Consider the following 22,874-nt stretch of genomic DNA (forward strand, 5'->3'; position numbering starts at 1 on the left):
ACCAGGAGTGCACGACATAACTTCTATTGGATATCTGTCTGAAGTGAAATGGCTTCGTATCTGCATGAGTGAAGAGACCGGCTGAGTAAGAAGAAAACAACACAAATAAACTATTTTAAAAGATTAGCAGAAAAAGAGGAGCCATTGAACCACCAGTAATGCTCTTAGGTCCAGCCAGCTGCAATGATACACTTAACCAATATACCACAGCTAAGGGCTGTTCTTAAGCACGACACAACGCGGAGTGCCTGGACACAGCCCTTACCCGTGGTATTTTGGCCATATATCCCAAACCCCCGAGGTGCCTTATTGCTATTATAAACTGGTTACCAACGTAATTAGAGCAGTAAAAATAAATGTTTTGTCATACCCATGGTATACGGTCTGATATCAAATCAAATTTGATTTGTCACATGGGCCGAATACAAAAAAGCACACAAAAAAATACAATATAAAATAATACGAAATAAAGGTAACAAGGCTATATACAGGGGTTACTGGTACCCAGTCAATGTGCGGGGGCACCGGTTAGTCGAGGTAATTGAGGTAATATATACATGTAGGTAGAGTAATTAAAGTTACTATGCATAGGCTTTTGGACCTAGACTTGGCGCTCCGGTACCGCTTTCCATGCGGTAGCAGAGAGAACAATTTATGACTAGGGTGGCTGGAGTCTTTGACAATTCTTAGGGCCTTCCTTTGACACCGCCTGGTATAGAGGTCCTGGATGGCAGGAAGCTTGGCCCCAGTGATGTACTGGGCCGTATGCACTACCCTCTGTAGTGCCTTGCGGTCGGAGGCCGAGCAGTTGCCATACCAGGCAGTGATGCAACCAGTCAGGATGCTCTCGATGGTGCAGCAGTAGAACCTTTTGAGGATCTGAGGACCCATGCCAAATCTTTTCAGTCTCCTAAGGGGGAATAGGTTTTGTCGTGCCGTCTTCACGACTGTCTTGGTGTGCTTGGACCATGTTAGTTTGTTGGTAAAAATGTATGCACATATGACTGTAAGTCGCTTTGGTTAAAAGCGTCTGCTAAATGGCATATTATATTATATTATTGGTGATGTGGACACCAAGGAACTTGACGCTCTCAACCTGCTCCACTACAGCCCCGTCGATGAGAATGGGGGCGTGCTCGGTCCTCTTCTTTTTATTGTAGTCCACAATCATCTCCTTTGTCTTGATCACGTTGAGGGAGAGGTTGTTATCCTGGCACCACACGGCCAGGTCTCTGACCTCCCTATAGGCTGTGTCATCTTTGTCATCAGGCCAACCACTGTTGTGTCGTCGGCAAACTTAATGATGGTGTTGGAGTCGTGCCTGGCCATGCAGTCATGAGTGAACAGGGAGTACAGTAGGGGACTGAGCACGCACCCCTGAGGGGCCCCCGTGTTGAGGATCAGCGTGGCGGATGTGTTGTTACCTAACCTTACCACCTGGGGGCGGCCCGTCAGGAAGTCCATGATCCAGTTGCAGAGGGAGGTGTTTAGTCCCAGGGTCCTTAGCTATGGTGTTGAATGCTGAGCTGTAGTCAATGAATAGCATTCTCACATAGGTGTTCCATTTGTCCAGGTGTGAAAGGGCAGTGTGGAGCGCAATAGAGATTGCATCATCTGTGGATCTGTTTGGGCGGTATGCATATTGGAGTGGATCTAGAGTTTCTGGGATAATGGTGTTGATGTGAGCCATGACCAGCCTTTCAAAGCACTTCATGGCTACAGATGTGAGTGCTATGGGTCGGTAGTCATTTAGGCAGGTTACCTTAGTATTCTTGGGCACAAGGACTGCTTAAAACATGTTGGTATTACAGACTCAGACAGGGAGAGGTTGAAAATGTCAGTGAAGACACTTGCCAGTTGGTCAGCGCATGCTCGGTGTACACGTCCTGGTAATCCGTCTGGCCCTGCGGCCTTGTGAATGTTGACCTGTTTAAAGGTCTTACTCACAATGGCTACGGAGAGCGTGATCACACAGTCGTCCAGAACAGCTGATGCTCTCATGCATGTTTCAGTGTTACTTGCCTCGAAGTAATTTAGCTCATCTGGTAGGCTTGTGTCACTGGGCAGCTCGCAGCTGTGCTTCCCTTTGTAGTCTGTAATAGTTTGCAAGCCCTGCCACATCCAACGAGCGTCGGACCCGGTGTAGTATGATTCGATCTTAGTCCTGTATTGACGCTTTGCCTATTTGATGGTTTGTCGTGGGCTTAGCGGGATTTCTTATAAGCTTCCGGGTAAGAGTCCTGCTCCTTGAAAGCGGCAGCTCTACCCTTTAGCTCAGTGCGGATGTTGCCTGTAATCCATGGCTTCTGGTTGGGGTACGTACAGTTACTGTGGGGACGACAACATCAATGCACTTATTGATGAAGCCAATTGGCTGTCAGCCAATCAGCATTCAGGGCTCGAACCACACAATTTATAATAGTCTATGACCCATGAGATCCTGACTCATGTAAACGATGTGTTTGTGAGACAACATAAGGCTTACCTGTTGTGGGACGATCTGCTCAGAGGAGGCGCTGAGACTGACAGCAAACACATGATCCCTGTAAGAGGTCAAAGGTCAGAAAACATTTGAAGATTTCTCGTCTCTGCCTGAAACCCAACCCCACCACACCACACTTAACACCCAAGCTGCCTGTTCTTAGCCTAAATTAGATTGATTAGGGTCAGTCACACAGCTCTTTAACGCAGGCTTATTGATGTAGAATGGCTTCTTGCTGAGCCTGAGGAACCTTTTACATAATGAACCTATAGTATGACAATATGAATGTAAGGGGAGCTATGCAATAAGGTTGATTGATACAATGACAGAAATACTACAAAGGGATTCAAGGAAGAGTTGTCAATACAGGGTTAATGTAAGGCAGTCCAGTGCATAATAATGAGAGGCATGTTGACTGACCTGGCTGCGATGTAGAGCATGTGGTTGATCCGGAGCATCCTCTGGAAGTCCAGGCCCAGTCGTACTGTATCGTTGTCTGACATGAGGCCCTGGAAGCTGGGGTACAGGTAGGAGTCTGCATTGGGAGGGGGAAAGAGTAGCAAGCTGAGTTCCGGGAAAAACTAAACCAGGCACTAAAGAAATCAAGTGTGTGAATCTGGAAATAGGGTGTATTCAAGCACAAAAATAGAGATTGTTTGAGAGCGTGAGTACTTGAGAGCGTGAGTACGTGAGAGAGAGAAAGAGAGAGAAAGAGAAAATACAGTGGGGAAAAAAAGTATTTAGTCAGCCACCAATTGTGCAAGTTCTCCCACTTAAAAAGATGAGAGAGGCCTGTAATTTTCATCATAGGTACACGTCAACTATGACAGACAAAATGAGAAAAAATAATCCAGAAAATCACATTGTAGGATTTTTTATGAATTTATTTGCAAATTATGGTGGAAAATAAGTATTTGGTCAATAACAAAAGTTTCTCAATACTTTGTTTTATACCCTTTGTTGGCAATGACACAGGTCAAACGTTTTCTGTAAGTCTTCACAAGGTTTCCACACACTGTTGCTGGTATTTTGGCCCATTCCTCCATGCAGATCTCCTCTAGAGCAGTGATGTTTTGGGGCTGTCGCTGGGCAACACAGACTTTCAACTCCCTCCAAATATTTTCTATGGGGTTGAGATCTGGAGACTGGCTAGGCCACTCCAGGACCTTGAAATGCTTCTTACGAAGCCACTCCTTCGTTGCCCGGGCGGTGTGTTTGGGATCATTGTCATGCTGAAAGACCCAGCCACGTTTCATCTTCAATGCCCTTGCTGATGGAAGGAGGTTTTCACTCAAAATCTCACTATACATGGCCCCATTCATTCTTTCCTTTACACGGATCAGTCGTCCTGGTCCCTTTGCAGAAAAACAGCCCCAAAGCATGATGTTTCCACCCCCATGCCTTCCACCCCCATGCCCACAGGGTGAGATCTTGCGTGGAGCCCCAGATCGAGGGAGATTATCAGTGGTCTTGTATGTCTTCCATTTCCTAATAATTGCTCCCACAGTTGATTTCTTCAAACCAAGCTGCTTACCTATTGCAGATTCAGTCTTCCCAGCCTGGTGCAGGTCTACAATTTTGTTTCTGGTGTCCTTTGACAGCTCTTTGGTCTTGGCCATAGTGGAGTTTGGAGTGTGACTGTTTGAGGTTGTGGACAGGTGTCTTTTATACTGATAACAAGTTCAAACAGGTGCCATTAATACAGGTAACGAGTGGACAGAGGAGCCTCTTTTTGAAGAAGTTACAGGTCTGTGAGAGCCAGAAATCTTGCTTGTTTGTAGGTGACCAAATACTTATTTTCCACCATAATTTGCAAATAAATTCATAGAAAATCCTACAATGTGATTTTCTGGATTTTTTCCCCTCAATTTCTCTGTCATAGTTGACGTGTACCTATGATGAAAATTAAAGGCCTCTCTCATCTTTTTAAGTGGGAGAACTTGCACAATTGGTGGCTGACTAAATACTTTTTTTCCCCACTGTAGGTGGTTGACTTGATATAACCCTCTGATTGCAGTATGCTTTCTCAGTTTCTTAAAAAAGAAGTTTTTTCCTTTGCCCCACATTTGCTGCAGATGCCCAGATTGCAATTTGTTCTAACTGTCAGCTGGTTGTTATTGTACGCTATCCCATGACTCCATGCTGTGCTGCTAGAGATAATACACTTAATTGTATAACTTTAGATGGGGGAGCGGGAAGCATCTCTAGACCCTAAGTTTATCACAAGATCTAGACAAAACAAAAACACTGCAACAAAATCAACCCGTCGAGGCTGGCCTCTAGACCATCATCTCTCCCATAGTGCTGCATTAACTGCTCAGGCCAGGGGTATCAAACATATGGCCCGTGGGTCGGAGGGGGTCCAATCCGGCCCGTGGTTGGTTTGAATTGGGGGGAAGGGGGGTTGGGGGTGAAACAAACTCAATATACTTTGAAATTACTAAAAACAAATCCAAACTGTATACAAATGATAATGGACCTATATTCATACAGTTTCTTGACTGTCCAGCTCTCTAATAATCACTGCAGTCAATAGACCTACATCCATACACTTTCTTGTCTGTCCAGCTCGGTAATAATCACTAGACAGTCATGGAGCATCGAAAATTTAAAAAACTATGGATAGACTAATTTTTGCATATTTTTACGGATAGGAAATATAACACAAATGAGTTTGACACCCCTGGCTTAGGCCCTCCCGTCCAACTTGGCAGGTGTAGCTGAATTAGAAGACCTCTAAAATGGGGCACTATCTGAAATTACAATCTCCTCGGAGGAAACATCTTTCCCCCAACCAAGCAAATCCGACTCGACTGTTTAAAGATTTTAACTCAGGGGCGATTGGACTGAGTCAAGCAGAGCAGTGATTCGCTGTGGGGCAGAAAGGGAGAGGGATAAGTTCCCCCTAGCGACCACTCAGCCCTTTTATTACTCCTCAGCACTTTCACTTCCTTTAAAGTTTTGGGCGCCGCATTGCCACGGAAACCTCTAACACAGTTCCTCCAATTAGCCTCGGCGAGGGAGATGATTCCGGCGATGGAGCTGGGCACTGGATGTATTACCATACATAATGGACATCCTGGGGAGTTGTGAGGGGTTCTGACGCCCTGTCACCTACAGACCTGCTGACAAATGGCCCTCATTACACCTGAGATGGGCTCCACATATAGAACTATTAGCATGGCTATTTATGCTAATGGCCATGTTACACTCCTCCAGATAGATCAATTAAAGCGCCAGGCCTCGGTCTCAGTCACCTCTTAAATAAATTAATGGGGCTGGCGACTGTAACCGCCAGGACCTCCTCACCACACCTCCTATTGATTAGGTGCCACTGATGGGATGCCCAAGGGGAGGCAACAGGTACCCAATCAGATGCTGTATTATGTCATATAGCTGAAGTCAAGTGTATAGCTATTTTATTTCGATAGTGGTAATTATGTATTAGAAGAAGTCATCCTATTATTGACATAGATCTGTAAGAAGACTGACAAAATATGTGTACATACAACTGACAAGATGCTGCCCTTTAACGGTATATCAGAACTTCAAGCCCCCCTGAACTAAGGACCAACATTGCATCATGACGGGCTTGCACTCACGTTCTCTTCCCACAATGCTGATTGGCTCCAGGTCCTGGGGGAAGGGTGTGGCTCCCATGGCCAGGTGAGGTAAGAGAGCTGTGAGGGCTAGAGCCAGGCCCACCGCCAGAAGGGGGAGGGGCCGAGGCGACCCGGGCACCAGCCTCATGTTGGCAGGGGTTCACCACACCTCACCAGAACAGCATGGCCAACAGCGGGCACATCACCACCTAGAAGAGGCGAGAGAGTGAGACACAGTTTAACATGGCTACAACAAAAGTTAGCTGTACCTCTATCTACATTTTCGTCATTTAGAAGTTGCTCTTATCCAGAGCGACTTAAAACAGTCATACGCTAATGTGAATGACAACAACAGCAGCATCGGCTTAATGCTCCCTATAATTCTGCTATCAAGTTCTACAGTAGCTGTTGGAACTTTCTGAATTTGGATGCTAAGCTCTCATTAGCATGCGATGCTTACTGCCGGTGCGGCATTGTGATTGAGTGTTAGCTGAACTGTGATGGCAGTCTGTGAACACACACACAGAGAGAGAGAGAGAGAGACAGAGAGACAGAGAGACACAGAGAGAGAGAGAGAGAGAGGTGAGGCCACAAGGGCCCTGACTGGGACACCTGGCTCATTTACTCCCAGCCTTCAGTCTTTCACAGGTGACTTCACACAATTAACCACCGCCCACACAGGGGAACGCGACTCCCTCTGTCTGCACCAAGACACCATGCCCAAGGGGAGGCAACAGGTACCCACTTTCACCTAATATACAAAACAAACTATGAATTGTTTGACTAGATGGGAAAAACGAGCGGCTCCTGTAAGGTCAGACTATTCAAGTTCGAGCAAAGTTTGCTCTCTGCATTATTAAATCACTCAGGTAAGCTATGCGTCAGACCTGAATTGTCTCAAAATGCTAATTTCCACATCTGCTTGATTTCTGAGATGAGAGACCGGGACAGATGGATGCGGATGGCGCAGGGATTTGTTAAACTAAATCTCCAGAATGCCGTGACCGGTGTTTTGGCACCAACTTAATAAGGGCAGCGTGTCCTCTAAGGGTTTCAACTCAGCACAGCCCAGATTGATGTACTGTACCAATGAGATCCTGCCACACTGCTGTTAAATGGGGAGCTGAAAACAAAGTCAACAGAGATATGAACCGCCATCAATATTGATAACGGGCTGCCTCATTCTGATTCAGAGGAGACGGTTGCATTTAGCGATGAGATCAAGCGATGATCACGGTGTCATAAATCGAGGGGAGGCGGTGTCTGCTCCTGTTTACTTCATGAATTACTGCCTCCTGCGTGTCCTGCCTGGGCGATATATGAGGACATTACTCCCGATGGATTAACTCACAGGCTTTTCGGCTTCTCAGATGAGGCAGACAGCTTGAGCAAACAGGATATGATGCGGTGGCTTCCTGCCTGAGCAGGACAAACAGCAGGTCCCCCAAACACCACTGTCACCCGATCTAACCTGAATCTATCATTGAAGATCTAAGATCTTTGTACATGCTCTGATGGTTGAGCAATGCCTTCAAGTTAAAAGAGTAGGCTCACATTTATGCTGCTTATGTAAATGCTTGAGGGATCTTGAAATAAATAAAAAAACACTAGGTAAAGTTGCAGTTAAAAATATGCTAAATAAACTCAATAAAACTATGACATTATTTGCATAACTGGCTCTCTGCTCTCATGAATATGCATAGACTAGGCCGACGATCATAAACATGTAGAGTGTGAAAATCAAATCAAAGGTTATGGAGACGGGGCAGAGATCAAATATCGACAAGTGCAGAGTATTTATCCAATGGCTATAAAGCCAGGAAAATGCAAAGATGACTCACAACAAGACAAGCACAGTGCCTGCAGGAGCTTATGCAAGACCGACCACCAGATGAACTGACCCTACAGACCCTCTGAGGCCTCTGGACCTTCCACAGATTTCCACACAAAGGCACTGAGTGGATGAGCTTCTTGGCGTGTTTATCAGCAGCACCCTGAACAGTTGCTGTTTCTGTTTGTGAAGTTCTCCACATGTTGACGAGCCTCACAGCTGGGGATGGATGTGGAGCTTGTGGAAGTGGAAAATGCGACGAAGTGCCCAACGTAATCCAATTCAGTCCTAGCTACAGTAATGTAATGTAAACCAGCATAAATCCCTTTGATCTGCTGCATACACTGTTGTCCTGGGGTTCCCTTCGAGACGTGTGCTGGTGGTGGGGATTTGGCAAGGAGCCTTTATCCAGGGCTTGATGACAGTGACATGGTAGAAAGAACCCTATCATGTAGACTTCCAGGGTACTGTATGTGGAGGCACGTCCAGTCTTTCATGCTGAGTGAGTGACAGATGAGATGGTAAGCATCACTGCTAGAGTAGGGGCTGACTTCTGCCTCTTTAAAATACATTTATAGACAGTCCACAGTGACAAAGTGAACTTCTTTGGAAGTTGCAAAAAGGAACAGACGCTCAGAACCTCACTATGCTCAATCCCCATAAAGCCAATGCAATGGCTTAATTTAACAGTCTTTTAAGATGTGGTTTTACAAATATCTTTAGGGCCTGCCTTCAAATTGCCCTGCATGTAGTGCATCTAATGTGTTCATGTTGTTTATCGCCTCAACCCGTAAATTCTTCAGCTTCTTCTCAATGGGATATTTCCATAGTGACAGGGGCATGATCTAAAACCTGATACCAGGGTCCAGCTGCTACCGCCACATTGAATGCCGCCCGCCAAAACTTGCTATGTCACAAACACACCGCACCCTCCCCATAAACGATGCAGCACCCATTAGGAATATGTGGCTCTTCATTTTCTTCTCTAATCAATCGCCTTTTACAGAGCGAATGGAGAGGCAGGCTGATGAGCTGACAGCTGTCGATGGGAAATAAGCCACTGCTTATCCCGACCCACACTCTCTCTCTGTGTTCTATTTTGGATGGGAGGTGTGGGATCATTTTGTTTTTAATGAACTGGACTTGTCAAGCCATCTGGGAGATACTGGCAGTTGGATCTCTTTGTAGGGTAAGGAATTGAGGGCCGCTGGGGCTGCACATTGATTATCTGACATTCATTTGGATTAGTCCACAGTGCTGGTTCTGTGGTTTGATGAGATGTCCTCAGTCTGGCGGTTTGAGGGCTTTTCACAGCATTGTGCGAAAAGGACACATAATGATGAGGAAATGGGAGCCTTTGTGAGGGGTGGGTGTCATCTTTAAAAAGGATCCATTTTAATTCATACATAAACCTTCACAAGTAAATCTTTATGACCCAGCTTCAGTTTGGCTATGGGACCACTGTTCCATAAAAATATGCACTTAAATCTTAAATGCCAATTGTATCCTCAAATCAACCGCTTTATGCACCTGTCTGCTACGGGGACGTTTATTTTCTGCCAACACCTGTCGTACAAACTAAAAAGAGGCGCATTATCCTAATGCAGACCTATCCCTCTGATATGCTGTGACCTCACAAACTGAACACCGCTGCCGTTTCACTGGGGTGGAGGCTAATCCCTTCATTGTTTTGGATAACAGGGGAATAGCTAGCGACCACCTCTCACATCTGCGCCTTGGGACGCCACAGGGCCCCAGAGAAATAGGAATTGAATGAGCCCACCCCCAGTATACATGGGCCTACATAATGAGGGTGCATGTCCCTGGCCCCCTCTGTCATTTCAGACACGATTAGGCACATTACCCCCTGCTCTCCACGGACCATTACCCACCCGGGGCTCTGCTGGGGACTGGGGACTATCACATCACCATGGCGATGAGCAGGGACAGGGGGCCAGATGATTTGCCACAGAATGTGTGTGTGGTCGGAGTGTGTAGGCCTTTGTGGATGTGTGTCTACCTCATTTGGGAAGGGGAGCACTGCGATGCCTGTTTAGCTCTCTAAGCATTTATCCCCTAGCTATTGTGACTTTTCTTTGGTCATTGATCCAATGATTATTACTGTGAAATGACCATTGTTCTGCCTGATAAAGAGCCAGAAAGTCGTCCATGTGCATGGAGTACACTGTACAGCACATTCATTGATCAATAACAGTTCTGTGTGAAAATCTACAAGTTGGATAGAAGACCGATGCAGTTATAATTTCTCATATTATATTTACTCAATAGACTGATTAATGAAATTATAACTTCACAAATCATAGCTGAGGAAGCACATTGTTTATTCAAGACTGAGGTTACCTCAGGAATTGGCACTCAGTTTTCTTTTCTGACAAACAAGTTTGACCAACACCTTATACATTTTCTGCTGTGCAAAAACAACTTAATTGGAAGAAAACTAACCCGAGACATGCATCTTGTGAGTGACCTGGAGCTACAAAAGATCCCATTGTTAAGCCTGGGCAACATCGTCCTTACCCTACTCTCTGAGAGTTCATTTGACTGTCGATATCTGAACACTGTCCCATGATGCCCCCTCACAAGGCTGACGATTAGCTGCTGCACAGAGACCGTTTTCTAGTCACACACAACTCTCCTCTTACCTCGAGTCATCCACTCCCCCACAGAGTCCTCACAGTGTGGCAGCACTGTATGCAGCTGATGATTCACATAAGGTTTTCAGGAAGTATGATGCTCCTCTTATCACTCTGAATTCTCAACTCCTAGCCTTCAGTAGACTTTGTGTTAGATGCTACTTCTCAACAAGCCCCTCTTCTGCCCGGGGGCCTTTTCAACTCTCTACACGACCCCCTCAGACAGAGGAACTTCGCTAATTAGATTTCCAATGGCTAACCACACAGACGCCGCCGAGGCAAATTGGAATTGGAAACAAGGAGCATTGGGCAATAATTGGGGAACAGCACCCGCAGGATACGGAGGAGATTTCTATGGGTGATTTTCAGACGACTACTACATGCTGGTGGTGCTAGGAGTTCATCCTACTGTTGCTCATAAATTACCTTAGTTTAAGCCCGGAGTCTTTGAAAGCACCTCTACAAGTTCAACCACATCCAGCAAGGCCAGCAGGCTTCAGGCCGTTTATAGCCTCTGCTGGTGTAACTACTTTCACAGTAGTTTTAAACACTTCTTTATCAGTTACTTCTAAATTCTACTTTCAGTTGGGGCAGGAGTGCAACAACGTTCAATGTCAGAGTCAGAGTTGCAATATTGGCAGGCTTTGACAGGCCAAGTTCTGTGAATGAAGTCAACACTTGATCTAGATGAGGGCCAGAAACTTAAACTTGCTGTTGAATAACAACATGTCAGTTGAAGTTGATGGGGAATTTCAGAGGCCCTACCGTAGCAACATGAGAGCGGCTCAAGGGGGGCCTCAGTGACAACATTCTGAAAACTCTATTAGTATGCCGGGTCAAGAGGGAGCGACGGCTGGCTGCTTTCCTTTTGCCCCCCATAGTCCCTTAGTTCTGGGATTTGCATTTCAAACTGATGGTGGCAGTGTCGTGGAATCTCTCCATAGTCTTTATCTGAACAGTTGCATGGGCAGGAGAAAATAGTTTGGGGGAGGGGAGGGGAGATGGGGGCACCATGTCATCCAGGGTGAGATGTGTCTGTCAGCGGAGGTCAGGACCCTCCCTGCCATCACTGCCACTCAACTTGTCCCAAAGGGATGCTGTGATGCCCTCCTCGCCCATAGGGTTCAGACAAAGTGACGGGTCGTCCTGTGAGATGGGCCATCTATTGTCACCCTACGTAAGAGTGCTCTACCCCTTCCACATGGAAGGGTCCCCACAGATTAAAGCCTGTTTGTCAGCCATGGGCAGCCCATCAAGCCCCCAACTCATCCCCACCAGCTCCTCTCTCTAGGAATGATGTTGGGCTGAATCAAGTTGACAGTGAGAGTCAACTAATGTTGTACTGTAAGAAGTTGTGATACTGTTCAAAGTCAGTGCAAAATCAGGTTCAGGAACCCTGGGCTGAGGGCTCTCTAAAAATGAGACTGAAAGGGAGCATCTAAACAGCGGTTTGAAATATCGCACCAGTGTTCAAGGACCGAGAGATGTTGACAACTTAAACAAAAAATAACTGGCACCCATTGCTTTCTCTTTACTGGTATCAATCTCTGAGAAAAGTGCCTCTGCCTCCAGTCTGGGCCTAAACCTGTAAGGCATCCCCGCCACAGTGGGCGAGCTGGCCAGACTTCAGAGAGGGATCTATGCGAGACACAGACACTGAGACGGTCCTCCAATCGATCGGGAGAACCGCAGAGAGCGTTATCCATCGTCTTTGTGTCTACTTGAGATGAAAAAAGCCCCAAAGGCTATCAGTGAGAGAGGGATCAGACACACACTAATGTTATCCTCTTCATTTGTCTGCCTCACCTTCATTATATATTTTCATCTTCAGACAAGCCCTGTAATTCACTGGCAAATCCCTCTCTCTGTCTATCCCTCTCTCTATCCATCGTATCTATCTATCTCAAGTTTCTTCTTCTGTTTCTAGTGTGACATCTTCGGATGAGTGTAACCCCGGGTCACCTCAGACATACTGACAGGAATATACAGATGTTGTTCAAGCTCCCTCTTCAACCCTCCTCCCTTTGCCTCCACCTCATAACTAAAACTGAATGGTATCTACCTCCTCCTCTCAATCGCCCCATCATCAATAATTCAAAGTGTTGTTGAGAAACACTACCTGAACCTCTATTGACAGAAACTCAAGCACTGTCATTCCCTCAAGGGCATCATAATTGGATACCCGAAGTCTGCTGCTGCAGACCCAGGCGGGGGAACAGGAGTCTGTGTTTATGTTTTTTTGTTGAGGCGTCATTGTGTGTGTGTGGTGTGTTTGTTTCTATTTTTACATATTTATTTCAGTACTTCAAACCGGCTGCCTCCAGACCCAACAGCACACAGCAGGAGCCATCCCGTGCATAGAGTGAATCGGCCAGTCTTAGGAACATTCCCCTCAGAGATGTTTTAAAGGTGGGCGGGAAAGTGTTTGGTTATCTAGCACCGTGGAGAAAGGATTGTGGAGGGATTGCGGATGAGTCAGATTGGGAAGGGCAGTGAAGCTCTTTATCAATTGCAGTAGTGCACTTTCTCAAACCTGGAGAGTGCAGTTGTTTGGCACAAGTCAAAAGGTGAGGAGAGGTGCATTGCATGCAGGAGTGGCAGCTTTTGAGAAGGTTAAAATGATGAGAGTTGGATTTCACAAAGAAACCTTCTAACTCCCACAGTACATACTTAAAAATAACAGGCTCACCAGTATGACATACAATGGTATCATAACATGCAGTATGTCAACAGCTTCAATATTTCAGTGTTGAAGTGGGTGGTAGAACAAAAAATGATTCAGCATTCATAGAGCTAGATTAAAGTTTAAACAATAGCAAAACTGTCAAAAACGGAACTACAGTATTCACAGTAAACATATCTTCTACGTCAAAATCAGTGGTACTCAAAGCCTCGCTTTTATGCACAATATAGAAATATGGCTAACTCAACGCTGCTGTCGTGCAGTGTTCTCTCCTCTGACTGCTAAACAATAGGAACAGAGATAGTGCTCCCTCCCCCTACGCTTTGCAGACTATAGTACCAGCATAGCCTATCATTATTTCACCAGAACTGCCGACCGCCCGGAGGGGAGAGGAGAGAGGAGCGAGCAGCCAGATGAAGACGATATTCACCACACTCCTGCTGGGAAAGATGAAACGCGCTGCACCGATAGACAGTGCGAGGGAGAGATGGAACGAAGGAGAAGAGGATGAGGTGAATAAGCAGCGCTGTCAGTGCTCATCAGGCTGCTGTTCGCTCAGCATTCTCCAGTGGCTCTTTATTACCACCGGGGGGGAGGGGGGGCTAGCCCTGGACCCTCCTATCACTTAAGACCCACTGAGTTCAACCTAGGAGGTACAGTACAGTGCAGCAGCGGGGTGGAGATGTGTGTTCCTGCTGGTGTCAGGGCCCCTTGGGTGGTGATGTAAGCTAATGGGCGGGGGGACCGAGCTAAGCGGCTGGTCTGACTCCCTGTGATTAGATTTGGGCTCGTTGAGAGTGAGAGTGAGAGAGGGAGAGAGAGGGTGTGTGTGTGTGTGTGTGGTGCTGATTCCCCTCATTACACTGCTCTGATTAGGCACTGCGGTGCTTCTCTGGCTTGGCCAGTCCTCGTTCTGCTGCCAATGCAGAAAGCGAGCGCCCAAAATAAAGCCCGTCTATCAGCGCATCAGAGCCAGGCTGATTCTGAAGGACAACAGTAATTATGCACACTGCAGAGCGATGAGAAATATAATAAAGTTTACTGTTATGGCCCACCTTGGACTGTTAAGTAGGTTTAATAACCAATGATCTAACATGAAGCAATTCATGAAGGAGACTGCGTGTTCTTTGATATTATTATTTCTGTAACATGGCCTTACAAGGAGAGGTATTGAGACTGAGCCCCATAGAAACAGGGACAATTAAGTAAATAAAATGTTTTAAAACATGTGGAGAGCAACCTGTCTTTACCGCCCTGAAGGGTGCTTGAGCTGAGGACTGCTGAGATGATGGTCTCATGACACCTTTGTATCCATCTCTGTATTTAAGGTGGGGAACAATGAGAGAGTGCGACATCTCTATTAACAAAAAGCTCTTTGATCTCCATCTCTCGCCATGCTCTCCAGCAAATGGAACCTCCCTAGGCACCAATTAGATGGGTGCACTGTTTGCACTTCAAATCTCCGCGTTCCAATTCTGAAAGTTGGAAGACACATTAATTATCGATGTTGCAGAACTTTTGTTCCCCCTTGATAAAAAAGTGCATTTGGAGTGTCACGGTGTTCCGGAGTTAGGTTTCATTTGCAAGTGAACTTTAGAGATAGTGAAGGAAGATAAGTCAAACCCCTCAAGTTACTCATCTCATCCACATCGTGCCCATTGAATATCTTTCTTTCATTATGTTTGAAGGACCTGTATCATGTTCGTCAGAGCCATAGATAGAGCCCTTATGACGCAGGACAAGCACACAATAATATGTGTGAAAACATGTAGAAAGCACCTAGTCAAGGACTCAGGCGTCACATTAGAGACAGAATAGTTGTGAATTTATCAAAGGAAGATAAATGTCGGAGAGGATCTTTCCATTGCCTTTTATCCCTGTTTAGCGTCTGCAATCACGCTGCCGTCACCCACTAGATCCATCCTTGTCACATTACCCAAAAATATAATTTAAAAAAAGGTAGCGGGCACGCAAGACGGGTTGGTGACAGCAGTATGTTCCCAGCATCTTTAGCAGCCGGTGCACAAAATGGCCGACCTCTTTAATAAATGAATGATTTTCCAATCTGAGAAGTCGATGCTGATGAAGGGACATATAAATCAGGTGAGGAGCAGTGGAGGGGTTCTGGAGAACGCTCCTCGCAGTAATGGTATTATCATGCCCTCGTGCTTCACTGTTCCTGTGGAGATTAAACGCTTTATCATTGTCTTGGCTACAAACAGTCCCCATTCCCAACATACATCCCATAATCAAACACCTTCCCATTCAGACCCACCAGGCTGCCGCTCTTAACAGCACAATCACACACTGCCTGAGGGAGAGTCAGGAGAGAAAGAGAGCAAGAGAGAGCACTGGTTTATCAGGGCATCCCTACGTTCGGGTTATGGCCTAGTGGATGAACCTGACATCATTAGCGCCGTCTCACAACTGATGACATCATCGAGAGGCATCTGAGTCCCCGGGGGCTTTTTGCTCCATTTATCTCATGTTATTGCTGTGGCACTTCTTTCTCAGCTCAAGAAAGTCCATGACCATGGGCTGCTCGTACACAGAATGTGAAGTGAGGCTCTTCTCGGTGTGCTGAAGGCTACATTGTGTCAGTCTGAAGTACTATCAAATTGCTGGGGTTGGTAGCGCAGGCCTGTCTGACTAGACTATGTCCTGGGGACATGTAGTCTAGCCGTGTTGTGCTGAGAAAGAACCAGTTGCTGTAAATGAGGATGATGTCTGTGACCTCGCAGTGCACTGATCTGGAATCAGCCAGGAAATCAATCCTCCCACTCATTCTCAGTCCAGCAGATCTACTGACAGCTCCACACAATATTGAGACATTAAGGTGTCAAAACAACAACGGCTAACAAAACAAGCACACTAGAATAACACTACTTGCTGAACAAAATCTATAATATTTATTTCAGGACATATTTTATATTTTATGTATTACACAAAACAATGGATCTCATTTCTCTATGAGCAGACCAGAGCTAGAGGTGCACCAGACCAGAGCTAGAGGTGCACCAGACCAGAGCTAGAGGTGCACTGGAAGACAAAGGAGTCATTGAGGAGCAGGACTGGCTTCTCCATGAAAACACACTGAGCCCTCTGACCCCATTCCTCCTCCATTAGGTGTCAGAGTGACCAATGTGATCCTCCTGACCTTGACGCGTCACAGGGCACTGGTCGCTGTGCTCTGTAAGTGAATGGGGCCATGTTGCCAACACTAGTTGCTAGGGCCGGGACGATACCAGTATCGCGATACTCGTTAGTATCGTGGCAAGGAAACAAAACATGAAGCGGATTTAACTTCTTTAGGAAAACAGCCCTAATGTTGAAAACAAACATCATTATGTTGTCATCTAGAGTCACATTTATTTATTTCCCAAGCTATAGCACACGTTTTACATACAGCAGGTTTTTAAAGGACCAAAGAGTTTGGTCTGCTTGGTGTTTTCATTTTTGCCATGTAAAAAATATTGCGATACTGGTATCGTCCCGGCCCTACTAGTTGGTGCCAACAATGCTCTCTCTAGTCTACAGATTGTTGACCAAGGTTAAGTATGTGTATGGAGACTGACGGTTGGAGTGTGTGTGTGTGAATGTGTGTCTGTGTGTGTGTGTGTGTGTGTGTCTGAGCTGTTAAAGTGAGTCTCTGATCACAGTGCAGATACTGTAGATCCTGCAGCCCTTAGGGAGGATAAGCTCTTATCTTTCGGCTAAATCCCAAAAGTCGTTAAGGGGCTCCGGAGCTGCTTAGAAGTCCAACTAATTAGAGTTCAAATAATTTTTTATAATAATTCTTTACTTGACACCCAGCGTCATAACACGTTATGACACGGCCATAACCATGTCATAATAGCTGACATAACCTGTCATAATATGGACATTACACTGTCATGACACATATTTGGACTGGTGACATATATTGCGTTATTTTATGGCTGGCTATGACACCTACATAACAAGGCAAAACATTCCATTACACCATAGCCTACTTGTCAACAGTATGTTAATGTCATATACAATTTTCAGAAATTGACCATATTAAATTATCATTGTAATTGCGCACACATTGATGTCAGACATGCACCTAGCCCAATACGCTGTTGCTGATGACTGGGATGAATGCAGGAGTAGGTTTCAGGAGCAGGACAAGACACCCTCTTTTTGACTGATGACTGACATAAGGGCATGCACGTGATAGGCCTTTCTGGCTTATAGGATTATGATGGTCATAATGCTTCTTGACAGTGTCATAAAGTGTATTTTCTACAAGTTAATTAAAATATGATGGAAAAAATGACTGTAAAGAATTCATTACAACAACAAAGGATTTAAGAAACAAACTTTCAAATGAAAGGACACTTCTTGGCAGGGAAAAAACACATTTTAATAAATGTGTGTTTTGACACTTATGTAGATGTCATAACCTGCCATAAAATAATGCAATATGTCACAACAGGTGTAAATATATGGGTCATGACAGTGTTATGACCATATTATGACAGGTTATGACAAGTTATGTCAGCTGTTATGACATAGTTATGACCATGTCATAACGTGTTGACACTGTGTGTCAAGTAAAGTGTTACCAAATGTTCTCCTCCTAGATTGATTTCTATGATGGACATACAGTATAATACAGCTAGTGTATCCAGCCATTCTACCATTCTGTTGAGACACTGACTGTAGTTCACAAAGCACGATCAATTAGTTATCAAGCTAGCTAAATACTGTACACTGCAGAAACCCTTTGTTTCAAATGTATTCAACTAACTGGCTGAATAAGTTGACGACGGACTCGCTCAAGCTGTCGGGACTAACCCACAACGTTAGACATGGACACGAATGATCTGCTTGGCGTGTTGACACACTGGTGGTTTGTTGTGGCCGAGTATTGGTGCTAAACTGTGTTGTTGGAGCCCGGCATGCTAGTTGGCTGTGGCGTCATGACTAGGTGCCCTGGACGGTTTTCACGAAAGAATACTGAAAACTAGCTGAATAAACTAAGTTAGTCTATTCCTAGAAAACATTGAACCGCTGTAGTTTACAACAATTATAGTTTCCGAGGTGGAAGTTGGAGAGTTATATTTGGGTGTTTCAGTGAAACGTAAGTGAGGGAGGCCCCGCTTTCTCGCTTTCCCAGATGTTTAGTTCATTTCATTCCGATCTCCTTTGCATTATTGTAGCCATTTTCTGTAGCCTGTCAACTATGCATCTGTCTATCCCTGTTCTCTCCTCTCCGCACAGGCTATACAAACGCCTCACACCGCATGGCTGCTGCCTCTAACCTGGTGGTCCCTGCACGCACGACCCACGTGGAGTTCCAGGTCTCCGGCAGCCTCTGGAACTGCCGTTCTGCGGCCAACAAGGCAGAGTTCATCTCAGTCTATGCTACCCTCCAGTCCCTCGACTTCTTGGCGCTGACGGAAACATGGATTACCACTGAAAACACTGCTACTCCTACTGCTCTCTCCTCGTCTGACCATGTGTTCTCGCATACCCGAGAGCATCTGGTCAGCGGGGTGGTGGCACAGGAATCCTCATCTCTCCCAAGTGGACATTCTCTCTTTTTCCCCTGACCCATCTGTCTATCTCCTCATTTGAATTCCATGCTGTCACAGTCACTAGCCCATTCAAGCTTAACATCCTTGTCATTTATCGCCCTCCAGGTTCCCTTGGAGAGTTCATCAATGAGCTTGACGCCTTGATAAGTTCCTTTCCTGAGGGATCACCCCTCACAATTCTGGGTGACTTCAACCTCCCTATGTCTACCTTTGACTCATTTCTCTCTGCCTCCTTCTTTCCACTCCTCTCCTCTTTTGACCTCACCCTCTCACCGTCCCCCCCTACTCACAAGGCAGGCAATACGCTTGACCTCATCTTTACTAGATGCTGTTCTTCTACTAATCTCACTGCAACTCCCCTCCATGTCTCCGACCACTACTTTGTATCCTTTTCTCTCTCGCTCTCCTCCAACACTACTCACTCTGCCCCTACTCAGATGGTAATGCGCCGTCGCAACCTTCGCTCTCTCTCTCCCGCTACTCTCTCCTCTTCCATCCTATCATCTCTTCCCTCTGCTCAATCCTTCTCCCTCCAATCTCCTGATTCTGCCTCCTCAACCCTCCTCTCCTCCCTTTCTGCATCCTTTGACTCTCTATGTCCCCTATCCTCCCGGCCGGCTCGGTCCTCCCCTCCTGCTCCGTGGCTTGACGACTCATTGCGAGCTCACAGAACAGGGCTCCGGGCAGCCGAGCGGAAATGGAGGAAAACTAGACTCCCTGCGGACCTGGCATCTTTTCACTCCCTCCTCTCTACATTTTCTTCATCTGTTTCTGCTGTTAAAGCCACTTTCTACCACTCTAAATTCCAAGCATCTGCCTCTAACCCTAGGAAGCTCTTTGCCACCTTCTCCTCCCTGCTGAATCCTCCTCCCCCTCCTCCCTCTCTGTGGATGACTTCGTCAACCATTTTGAAAAGAAGATTGACGACATCCGATCCTCGTTTGTTAAGTCAAATGACACTGCTGGTCCTGCTCACACTGCCCTACCCTATGCTTTGACATCTTTCTCCCCTCTCTCTCCAGATGAAATCTTGCGACTTGTGACGGCCGGCCGCCCAACAACCTGCCCGCTTGATCCTATCCCCTCCTCTCTTCTCCAGACCATCTCTGGTGACCTTCTCCCTTACCTCACCTCACTCATCAACTCATCCTTGACCGCTGGCTATGTCCCTTCCGTCTTCAAGAGAGCGAGAGTTGCACCCCTTCTCAAAAAACCAACACTCGATCCCTCCGATGTCAACAACTACAGACCAGTATCCCTTCTTTCTTTTCTCTCCAAAACTCTTGAGCGTGCCGTCTTTAGCCAACTCTCTTGCTATCTCTCTCAGAATGACCTTCTTGATCCATTCAACTGAGACTGCTCTTCTCTGTGTCACGGAGGCTCTCCGCACTGCTAAAGCTAACTCTCTCTCCTCTGCTCTTGTCCTTCTAGACCAGTCTGCTGCCTTTGATACTGTGAACCATCAGATCCTCCTCTCCACCCTCTCCGAGTAGGGCATCTCCGGCGCGGCTCACTCTTGGAATGCGTCCTACCTGACCGGTCGCTCCTACCAAGTGGCATGGCGAGAATCTGTCTCCGCACCACGTGCTCTCACCACTGGTGTCCCCCAGGGCTCAGTTCTAGGCCCTCTCCTATTCTCGCTATACACCAAGTCACTTGGCTCTGTCATATCCTCACATGGCATCTCCTATCATTGTTATGCAGACGACACACAACTAAATCTTCCCCTTTCCCCCTTCTGATAACCAGGTGGCGAATCGCATCTCTGCATGTCTGGCAGACATATCAGTGTGGATGACGGATCACCACCTCAAGCTGAACCTCGACAAGACAGAGCTGCTCTTCCTCCCGGGGAAGGACTGCCTGTTCCATGATCTCGCCAATCACGGTTGACAACTCCGTTGTGTCCTCCTCCCAGAGTGCGAAGAGCCTTGGCGTGACCCTGGACAACACCCTGTCGTTCTCCGCTAACAACAAGGCGGTGACCCGATCCTGTAGGTTCATGCTCTACAACATTCGGAGAGTACGACCCTGCCTTACACAGGAAGCGGCACAGGTCCTAATCCAGGCACTTGTCAGCTCCCGTCTGGATTACTGCAACTCGCTGTTGGCTGGGCTCCCTGCCTGTGCCATTAAACCCCTACAACTCATCCAGAATGCCGCAGCCCGTCTGGTGTTCAACCTTCCCAAGTTCTCTCACGTCACCCCGCTCCTCCGCACACTCCACTGGCTTCCAGTTGAAGCTTGCATCTGCTACAAGACCATGGTGCTTGCCTACGGAGCTGTGAGGGGAACGGCACCTCCGTACCTTCAGGCTCTGATCAGTCCCTACACCCAAACGAGGGCATTGCGTTCATCCACCTCTGGCCTGCTGGCCCCCCTACTTCTGTGGAAGCACAGTTCCCGCTCAGCCCAGTCAAAACTGTTCGCTGCTCTGGCACCCCAATGGTGGAACAAGCTCCCTCACGACGCCAGGACAGCGGAGTCACTCACCACCTTCCGGAGACACTTGAAACCCCACCTCTTTAAGGAATACCTGGGATAGGATAAAGTAATCCTTCTACCCCCCCTTACCCCACCCCGAGAGAAAGAAAAAAAACATATTGTAAAGTGGTTATCCCACTGGCTATAAGGTGAATGCACCAATTTGTAAGTCGCTTTGGATAAGAGCGTCTGCTAAATGATGTAAATATAAATGTAAATGTATAGAAAACAATAAACCACCCTGGTCATTCTTGACAGACATTTCGTTAGGGTCGAGATCCGTTGTAAAGAACGCTGCCCACTCTCAAACAAAACAACAGTCACAGTGTGGATCAAAGCAGCGCATTTAGTATTTATCTGTCAAGTCTCCCACTGTTCCTCCGTCGATGCACAAACACTCATCTGCATTTGTTGTCCTGAAGTCAAAAAGCAAAACGCGGCAGGCACAAGGAGAATCAGAGAGAGACTAGACGAATCCACAGGGCGAGGATGAAAGATGGACAGAAAAAGAGAGAGGGAGAAAAACAAAAGCTGTCTGTTGCTTCCAGCATCCCCCCGACTTACCACCACCCACTACTCACTTCTCCTTCTCTTCCTCCTCTCCCTCAGCAGCCCTGGGAAGCACAGGAGGTTGGTGGCACCTTAATTGGGGAAGACAGGCTTGTGGTAATGGCTGGAGCGGAATTAGTGGAATGGAATCAAATATATCAAACACGTGTTCCATGTGTTTGACGCCATTCCATCCGCTCCTTTACAGCCATTATTATGAGCCGTTCTTCCCTCAGCAGCCTCCAGCAGCCGTAATGGAAAAGAGAGGAGACAAACAGGCCCATCTTTAACAGGCTAGATAGTGGTGTATGGGTGCTGTTAAGCCTGGGCGATGGTGTCATTAAGTGTGAGTGCGTGATAAATGCACTCTGCTTGTCGTATTTGAGATTCTCATTAGTCTGTGTGCAGGAGGGAACTGGAGGCTATTGCTCTTGTGGCTGCGGTGACACCACGCCGAGTGTGTGTGTCTGTGTTTCTGTATCTAGTGTTTGTGTTTTGTTGTGTACTGTACGTGTGTACGAAGGGAATGTGTGTTTCATGTGTGTGGCAATGTACAACTGTGTGGGTGTGTAAAAGAGTTTGATAATAATCTGCTTCTGTGTCATGATGAAATGCTCTGTAGGTGTGTACATACACTGAGCATACAAGAAAACCTGCTCTTTCCATGACAGACTGACCAGGTGAATGCTATGATCCCTAATTGATGTCACTTCAAATCAGTGTAGATGAAGGGGAGGAGACAGGTTAAAGAAGGATTAAGCCTTGAGACAATTGTGAAATAGATTGTGTGTGTGCCATTCAGAGGGTGAATGGGCAAGACAAAACATTGAAGTGCCTTTGAACAGGGTATGGTAGTAGGTGCCAGGCGGTTTGGGTCAAGAACTGCAATGCTGCTAGGTTTTTGACGCTGAACAGTTTTCTGTGTGTATTTAAGAATGGTCCACCACCCAAAGGACCTCCAGCCAACTTGACACAACTGTGGGAAGCATTCGAGTCAACATGGGCCAGCATCCCTATGAAAAATG

The 22,874-nt window shown here is 46.5% G+C and overlaps 1 pseudogene; it reads right to left on the reverse strand.

Annotated features, from left to right (window-relative positions):
- LOC123485055 overlaps positions 1-22,874 on the reverse strand; it is a 152,226-nt pseudogene that overhangs the window by 44,566 nt on the left and 84,786 nt on the right.

The sequence above is a fragment of the Coregonus clupeaformis genome, unplaced genomic scaffold, assembly GCF_020615455.1.
Source record: "Coregonus clupeaformis isolate EN_2021a unplaced genomic scaffold, ASM2061545v1 scaf0551, whole genome shotgun sequence".
Lineage (NCBI taxonomy): Eukaryota > Metazoa > Chordata > Actinopteri > Salmoniformes > Salmonidae > Coregonus > Coregonus clupeaformis.